Genomic DNA, 8624 nt, shown 5'->3' with positions numbered 1-8624 from the left:
TTCCCACTAGCGTGCAGAGGACTTCGTTCAGGTAGCGGGCAGTTGTCACAGTAGTGAACGCCTGTAGTCTACGATTGGTCGCAGTGGTACACCTGGCTTCTGCACCTTTGGAACTCCGTAGATCGCGGGAGCCGAGCCGTTGTGGTTAAGAAGCTTGTACAAGTGTTTCTTCTCAGGATGTACGTACTTAAACACTTCAGTCAGCAACTTCTGCAGTTAATAATAATAATCGGTGTTTTGGGGAAAGTAAATGGTGTAGTATCTGTCTCATATATCGTTGCACACCTGAACCGCGCAGTAAGGAAAGGGATAAAGAAGGGAGTGAAAGAAGAAAGGAAAATAGAGGTGCTGTAGTGGAGGGCTCCGGAATAATTTCGACCACCTGGGAATCTTTAACGTGCACTGACATCGCACAGCACACGGGCGCCTTATCGTTTTGCCTCCATAAAAAGCAGTCGCCGCAGTCGGGTGCGAACCCGGGAACTCCGGTTCAGTAGCCGATCGCCCTAACCACTGAGCCACCGTGGCGGGTGGCTTCTGCAGTTCCGATTCAATTTTTTCGTTGTATCGCGGTTGAGTTTCAGATAGGTATCTGCATCCTGAAGAAAAGGGAATATTTCGCGATGTATTCGGAACGGTTCAAAACTACGGTGGCGTTGCCTTCATCGGCGGGTAAGATTGCGATTTCGCTGTTAGTAAAGGAATATATGATGGCTTTCTTTTCTGGCAACGAAAGGCACCCTGTTTTCTTCTGCGACAGTTTTTCAAGGGCTCCAAAGGCACGTGAACGTGCCTCCTCTCGTCGAATGAGCTCAACCTGCCGAACAGCTTGCTCGACCGCACAGATCATTCTTGGAGGGTTAGGGGCAGCATCAACGTTGAAGTTCAGTCCACGGCTGAACAGGGAATGCTAAGCGGAATCTAGTTCGTGCGAGTAAAAATTGTGGATGACACAAGAGCCACGAGTAGGATGCTCTTCTGTAGGAGCGATGACAACTTGCCTTCTTGAGCAGACATTCTTTTGTCCCTCGTCCTAGCGGCGACGCTGTTAGCGTGCAGCATAACTTCTGGAAGGTGTCGGTGAGGTCACGATGGAGTGCACGTTGCGCAAATAATGCATCCCCTTTCAACCGTTTGATCGTGGCTTTAGTTTCGGCGATCCGTGCTTGCTGCAGGAGTTTTTTGGCTTTTGCGGTGACTTGCCTTCCAAACGGTGTAGGCACAACGTGCGGTAACCTCAGAGACTTCAGAATAAGACCCTGGGACTTGCAGCTTAGGTGAAAAATTATAAGGCACTGAAAAGATGCCAGTCTTGAATTTATGCTGACGGACTACCTGATTCGTGTGGTGACTGCCCTCGCTCTCGCCGTCACTGCCATGGGTGGTCCGCAGTGTGATGTCGACGGCATAAAGAGTGTGCTTCAGGTGGGGAATGTTTGCCAATTTGGGAGCGAGGGGATGAGGGTGATGTAAACAGGAACGGGGAGAGGGTGGACCTATGAGGTGTTCCGTTGCTCGGAAGCGTGTAGGAGTGAGAGAGGGGGCCGAAATCTACCTGAGCAGTGCTGTCGGTGAGGAATTTTTAAATGCATTTCTAGGTGCGCGCACCCACTTTCAATCGAGATAGGGCAATCATGATCGCCTGATGTTCTGCTATCAAAAGCTTTAGACAGATCCAAAGCTAAGACTGCCTTGGTGGGACCAGGCAGAAGCGGGTCGAAAATGTCGTGTGTGAGTGGCAGCATGGCGTCCTGTGCGGATAGATGGAGGCGGAATCCTACCATGCTATACGGGTATAGTTTGCGGTCCGCCATGCGCGTTGTGACTCTCGCTAACGCAACATTCTCGAAGAGCTACCTGAGGCATGCAGTTAGCGAAATTGGGTGAAGGTTTTGGAGTTTAAGTGCATTGTTGGGATTGGGTATAGATATTACCTTCGCGTGGCGCCAGGACGCGAGACGATTCCCTCCATCGAGCACCGGTTGAAGTATTGCGTAATTCGGGTGATTGATTGGTCGTCCAGATTACAGAGTATGGAGTTTTTATTTGGTCTGCACCAAGTGCGGAGTTTGTTCGGAGAGTCAGGACGGCCGCTCGCACTTCCGTCTCGATGAGGTCTGTGCCGAGTGGTGGATTGGCTGGTCCTGTTTAGGGGGGTAGATATGTGGAAGCACCCGGAGACGTATATGTTCTAAAGTGTGTTTATGAGGGCCTTGTAATCATAAGTGTGTTAGCTTGTGAGGCGTGTCGCGTGGTGTTGTATTGATGATTTGGTGTATGTGGGGTTGATGAGGTGTCGGAGGACTTGCGATGCGCGTTTGCAGCACAGGTTTCCTGCCATGCTGTTACATCTCTGTCCCCAGCTGGATCGGCAGTGCTCTTCTGATTGTTGCTATATATGTGTCTGTAGCGCGGCCAGCCGGTGTTGAAGTGTCGTCTTATATTTGCTGCCTTTCACGCGTTCCAGAAGGTTTTGATAAGTCTCCAATAGTTGGGCTATGCGTGTGTCCAGGGTACGGGTTTCGGTGGTAGTTTAATGTGTTGCGTGCTCTGCTGAAATTCATGCTTTAGTGATGTATGTGTCGAGACATACAGGCGTCCATGTCTGTGGTGGCAGTGTCGGGGTGGGTGGTGCGTGCAGCGCGAAGTGCATCCCAGTTAACCAGTTTGTATTTTATATGCGTGACGGAGTTGTTTGTACGGAGCAGTAATCTGCGTAATGTAATGATCACTACCCAATGTGTGTTGAGTTCTGTTCCATTTACCACCGCGGATTTAGCGACACCTCGTCAAGTCCGGACTGGTGTCTACGCTTGAACTGTTGCCGTTCCGAATGGCATCTGAAACATGCGTTGATATTTTTGCAGTTATTTTTTCTTTTACGAACTTTGGTGCGTGGTTGGACGCGCAGCTGCATGCCTCACTCGAGACACCGAAGCAGGCGTTTCGACACGCCGGTTTATCAAAGCCGCTCACCACATGCCTTCTCAAATTAGCAGGCGGTGGACCCACTGAATCTGCTGATACCCGCCTTACTCCCATCTGTGCAATGGACGGTCAACAAACGTGTGGTCGGACGCGGCGATGCTGATTTGTCGACAGTGTCACCTCGCCATCCTCATCTTGCTTCGGACGCTTACGTTCAGAAAAAGCGACATGACGACTACTTTTGATGGTGGCTATTTAATCTTCATTTCGCGATCTTAGGGGGTGAGAAAAAGGTGGAGAGGACCTTGTGGCGGCCACTCGATCCGAACGGCCGACCGTGGGTAGTAGCTTCTGATGGGGAGTTGATGCATGGATACACGGTGCGCCAGGCCTCGAGGCTCTGCAGCGAGTGAAGTGGCTTCAGATGTCTCAACTAGCTTAAAGGGAAGCCAACAGTCATTGGAATCAAGAAAAGCATCGAGTGATGTTCTTTATTTTAAATTTCTGCCATTGATAAATAGAAAACTAGTTGTGTAAACATTTTTAATGCACGAATGCGTTTAATCGCCGCAGTTTCACCTCTCTTCACCCACATATTTTTGTCCATACGTCCCTCCGTCTTACCGTCCATCGAGCCGTGAGATAATGACTATCTCCAACTGCGCCACTATCGTAAACGATAGCAGACACAAGGATGTTGGAACATATCGAAAGCAGAGAGAAGATTAAAATAATAGGCGCGTCGGTCCAACTTCCTCGCCCGAAGCGATTGTTGCCGTCCCGAGTGCCCCCCCCCTCCCTCTCGATACGAGATACGCCTTTCAGCTGGCGTATAGGCCGTCGGAGCTTAAACAAAAGGCGCTTGCTCATGTTCGCTGCAATTAGTGCAATATTATCATCAACAAAGATTGTGAAAACTTGCGTTATTTCCATACGAAAATATTGTGTGGTCGGCTGTAGAAAATTACTTTATAGTCGGCTATAGAAAATTCTTTGTATAGTCGGCTATACAAAAATTGGCCCAAACAGCTAAAGAATTTTGTATGACGGCATTTAGCCTTTACTATAGTCACAGCTATGGGTGTCTGTAGCTTTTGGTATGGTTTTATGTCATTATGTGCCTAAAGTGTTTTCTAATGCAAGTTAAAGACTTCTCTATTGTTCACCTTTTTATTCCCTATAGCTTATAGGCATAGTTTTCAATGGTTTCTATAGCCCTTTTTAGGCATTATTATGTCTTGCTAAACAATTACCTAAAGTTCAATCTGTGCTTCTCTTTAGCAGCCAGGCTATAGCTTCTTATGGCTTTAATTTTCATTTCCTTTAGCAATCTTTATGGTTTTCTAAAGGATTTTATACAGATGATGTTTCCTACATATCAGTCTCAATTGCAGGCTAAATATTTGTCTTTTGGTCTCTTTAGTTCTCTACATGCCGCTGTACGGCTTGTTAAAGACATATCTATACCTCAGTCAATGCTTGTCTTTAGCAGCCGCGCTATAGACTCTTACGGCTTTAATTCTGATTTTGTTTAGCAACCTGTACGGTTTGCTAAAGGTTTTTATATAGAGGACGTAGCCAATTGCTTGCTCTCAATTGCAGGCTATAGCTTATTTTTCAGTTTCTATAGTTGCCTACAGCCAATTGTATGGCTTGCTAAAGACTTCTCTATGGCTGAACCTATGCATCTCTGTAGCAGCCAGGCTATAGCCTTCTATCTCTACTTCTTTAGCAATCTCAATGGTGTGCTAAAGGCTTTTATATAGAAGATGTGGCCTATTGCTTGCTCTCAATTGCAGGCTATAGATTATTTTCCTATTTCTATAGCTGTGTACAGGCAATTGTATGGCTTGCTAATGACTTCTCTACGGCTGAACCTATGCAGATCTGTAGCAGCCGGGCTATAGCCTTTCATCTCCACTTTTTTTAACAATCTGTATGGTTTGCTAAAGGCTTTTATATAGAAGACGTGTCCTATTGCTTTCTCTTAATTGCAGGCTATAGCTTATTTTTCAGTTTCTATCGTTGCCTACAAGCAATTTTATGGCTTGCTAAAGACTTCCCTATGGCTGAACCTATGCATCTCTGTAGCAGCCAGGCTATATAGCCTTTTATCTCCACTTCTTTAGCAATCTGTATGCTTTGCTTAAGGCTTTTATATAGAAGACGTGGCCTATTGCTTGCTCTCAATTTCAGGCTATAGCTTAATTTTCAGTTTCTATAGCTGTGTACAGGCAATTGTATGGCTTGCTAATGACTTCTCTATGGCTGAACCTATTCACCTCTGTAGCAGCCAGGCTATAGTCTTTTATCTCCACTTCTTAACAATCTGTATGGTTTGCTAAAGGCTTTTATATAGAAGACGTGGACTTTTGTTCGCTGTCAATTGCAGGATATAGCTTACTTTTCAGTTTCTATAGTTGCCTACAGGCAATTGTATGGCTTGCTAAAGACTAACCAATGCTTTTTTTGTAGGCAGGCTATAGAATTCTATTTACCTCTCTTTTGCACTTCGTATGGTTTGGTAAAAATTTCATGCTACTTTTGCTACTGGTCTCTTTAGCAAGCATTCTATAACTTCCTATAAAAATTCTTTATAAAGAAGTGCAAAGCTTTCAAAAGCCTTTACATGGCCTAACATTCTTACAGCTTTCAAAAGTGTGATGTCTTGGCTTTCCACGACAGCATTAGTGCTTTGTTAAATGTATAACAGCTATTGGAAAGTGTAAATCACATAACTTTATTTGTCGCCATCTCCTGCTGCTCCTCCATTTAAGTCTTACACCTCTGCCTTGTGCTTATTTAGCATTGATGACAATGACTGGCGAATGGGCGCCTCCTTGATCATTGCAAATTTCTTGCACGTGTACTCTGAAAAGATAAAAAAAACATAACTTGCATGGCAATATTAGGATTTGATAACTAATACGCATCTTTGCAGCATAACTCAGAGGCCCATTAAATCACACTCACCTAACCTGAATCCCAAGTATACAGGTAGACAGATTTTACCTACAGGCCTATCTGAACCCCACACCATCACATTCTCTCGCAATGATCCAGCTGCGCTGTAATAATATGTTCAGATAAAACTGCTTGTTAGCTAGTACAGTGCCGGCTCTATTTAATATGGCTCATTCACCGAAACCGCGCCATCAGCACTGTCCACTTACCGTCTCCCGGCTACTACAACACTGTCAGCGAAAGGGATTCTACACTTTACCCGTGGCACCATTCTGAGCATAGTGGAATAGATGCAACATATATCCCTCACTTAGCTTGCATGCCCATAGCTACTAAACACTCCAGTTGGGATCAGCATTTTGCATTTAAGCTCTTGCTGAAATTCACATTACCCAAAGGGTAAATACCTGTAAAATATTTTGTGGTAGAAAAAAACACTTGCTCTTTTCTATGAAATACTTGTTATTTTCTATGCACTGTATCCACTATGCAAAATGTTCATGGCTGATTCCATAAGAGATCAAGACTGCCTAAATATTTCATATTTTTTAATTTGCTTTGCTATTCTATATGCCAGGTGTTTCAGAGAAGGAGATCGCTCGCTTTTAAAAACAGGGTTTCTGATGTAAAGGGAAGCTTTTTGCGCCATAGTAATATCAGTTTTGGCGGAATTAAAAAATAAGGACGTCAGAAAATTTGCAAATCATGTTATCTAGTAAAGTTCTTAATTAAATTATGATAGTTAACTTTTCTAATTAATTGCTGATAGGCACCCACTTGCAATTAGTGATTTGTATCCGGCCATCAGTGATGACCATAGCAGGTTTTAGAATTTCGAAAATGCGATTACCTTCGCCGCTGTGGCTCAAATATTTTGGGCCATTTCTAGCACCATTCGAAAACCGCGCGCCGGCGGCAGAGCTAAAAGCGATGTCAATCATATCGCGTCACTTTGTCAGGTGGTCTGCGCTGTCCCGCCCAGGCTGGAACACCGTGACAATGCGCGTCTGCTGGCGCTGCGCCAATGAAAAGTGATAAGGTGCTCCGGAAGCACCCGCAGCGAGCATATACTTTGCCAATGCATGAGGAGTGTGATAGCCATGTGACTGCCCCATTGAGTGACGCGAGCTTGTGGGTGTGGCTGTATGCTTGCATCGGCCACGCGGTTTCGATTTCACGCGCCGCGAAAACCCAGAATATCTTGCCGCGTAGCGACAAGCAGATTCGCATTTTCGAAATTCTAAAAACAGATGTGGTTATTACTAAAGGTCGGCTACAAATCCCTAATTGCAAGCGGCCGCCTGTCGACAATAGTTAAAAAGTTAACTATCAGAATTTAATTAAAAACTTTACTAGTTAAGATGATTCACCTGTTTTTTGACGTCCGCCAGCAATGCAATTACTATGCTGCAAATAGCTTCCCTTTACCTCAAAAACACTATTTCTAAAAATTAGTGATCACCATCCCTGAAACGCCTCGTATAATTGCGCACAGTATTCAATGGCCCAAAATGAATTCTTTGTGGTGGTGCGACACTTATTGAAACAGCCTTTAGGTGGGGCATTTATGAGATCCTGGGAGGCAAGCAAGATAGGCCAAAATTAGTGAGACTGCACCTATATCAGAAGAAAAAGATTATGGATGTCTTCGTGGCAGAGGCAGCATTTTCATGCAGAGTAAGATTTTGAAACTTCTAAATGACGTGAACCATATACGAGCCATAATGAATACATTCTGCACGCCAAAATTAGAGGTGAGTAAATACTAGAAGCTTATTTCCACCGCTCTGAGGTATTACTGTTTCCTAGAAGAAATTTCAAAATAACAAGTCTCCAGTTATGCTACCATATATACGCGTGTAAGGGCCACACTTTTTCTTCCGACTCTAGGGTCAATTTTTGGGGTGCGACCCACACACGCGATTTACGAAAAAAACTTTTTTAAAAAGTAAAAACACACCAATGAGGAAATCAGCAGCATTTATTCTACGTTCAATTGCCACTCGCAGTGTATTCCCAGTGCGAGCTGGCCGGTGCACGCTCATCCCACAAGAAGTGGCGCAGCACGCCCGCTGTCAATGCGTAGCCGTTGTAGCGCGCTTCCATGACTTAGCAGAGGAGCACTTTTTCCAGTTTAGAAAACTTGCATGGCTTGCCTCGGAAAGCGCGCTTTTGGCAGCTTGTGTTCCTCAATGCATCCTTTTGGTTGCACCATCGTCGGACGCACTTCTCGGCTACGTCTAATTTCCTGTCCGCCGCACGCTTGCCATGTTTGATAGCAAACTCCCAGCCGTGTAGCTATTAAGATGCTTGCCTTGTCGTGCTAAAACTGCTAAAACTACAACGCTCCGCGGCAGCACGCGAAAGCCGCAACTAACAGCTGTGCCTCTGACAGCAAGAAAACGATTGAGCTGATGCCGACATGAATAGCGGGAGCTCGCGACCAGGAAAAAGTTGATGATGATAATGAGCCGCCGCCTCTGGTAGCATCCATGGGCGGAACCTGGAAGCTCCTGTGCTCATGCGTCGTCTCCGCAATGAAGTGGGCCGTTGCTCGCAGCTGCAGCTTATCCCGGAGGTCACGGCGCGTGCATTTCGAAGGCTATTCACACTTGGGCCGTATGGAAAGTATGGGTGCGGCTCTTACACGGATATTATTTCTTCTATTATTTCCTTCTGGAAAACACTGTTCGGCCCATACACGTGTGCGGCCCTTGCACGGGTGTGGCCCT

Source organism: Amblyomma americanum, chromosome 1 (assembly GCF_052857255.1).
Source record: "Amblyomma americanum isolate KBUSLIRL-KWMA chromosome 1, ASM5285725v1, whole genome shotgun sequence".
Lineage (NCBI taxonomy): Eukaryota > Metazoa > Arthropoda > Arachnida > Ixodida > Ixodidae > Amblyomma > Amblyomma americanum.
The sequence above is the reverse complement of the archived record's forward strand: the minus strand, read 5'-3'. Positions refer to the sequence as shown.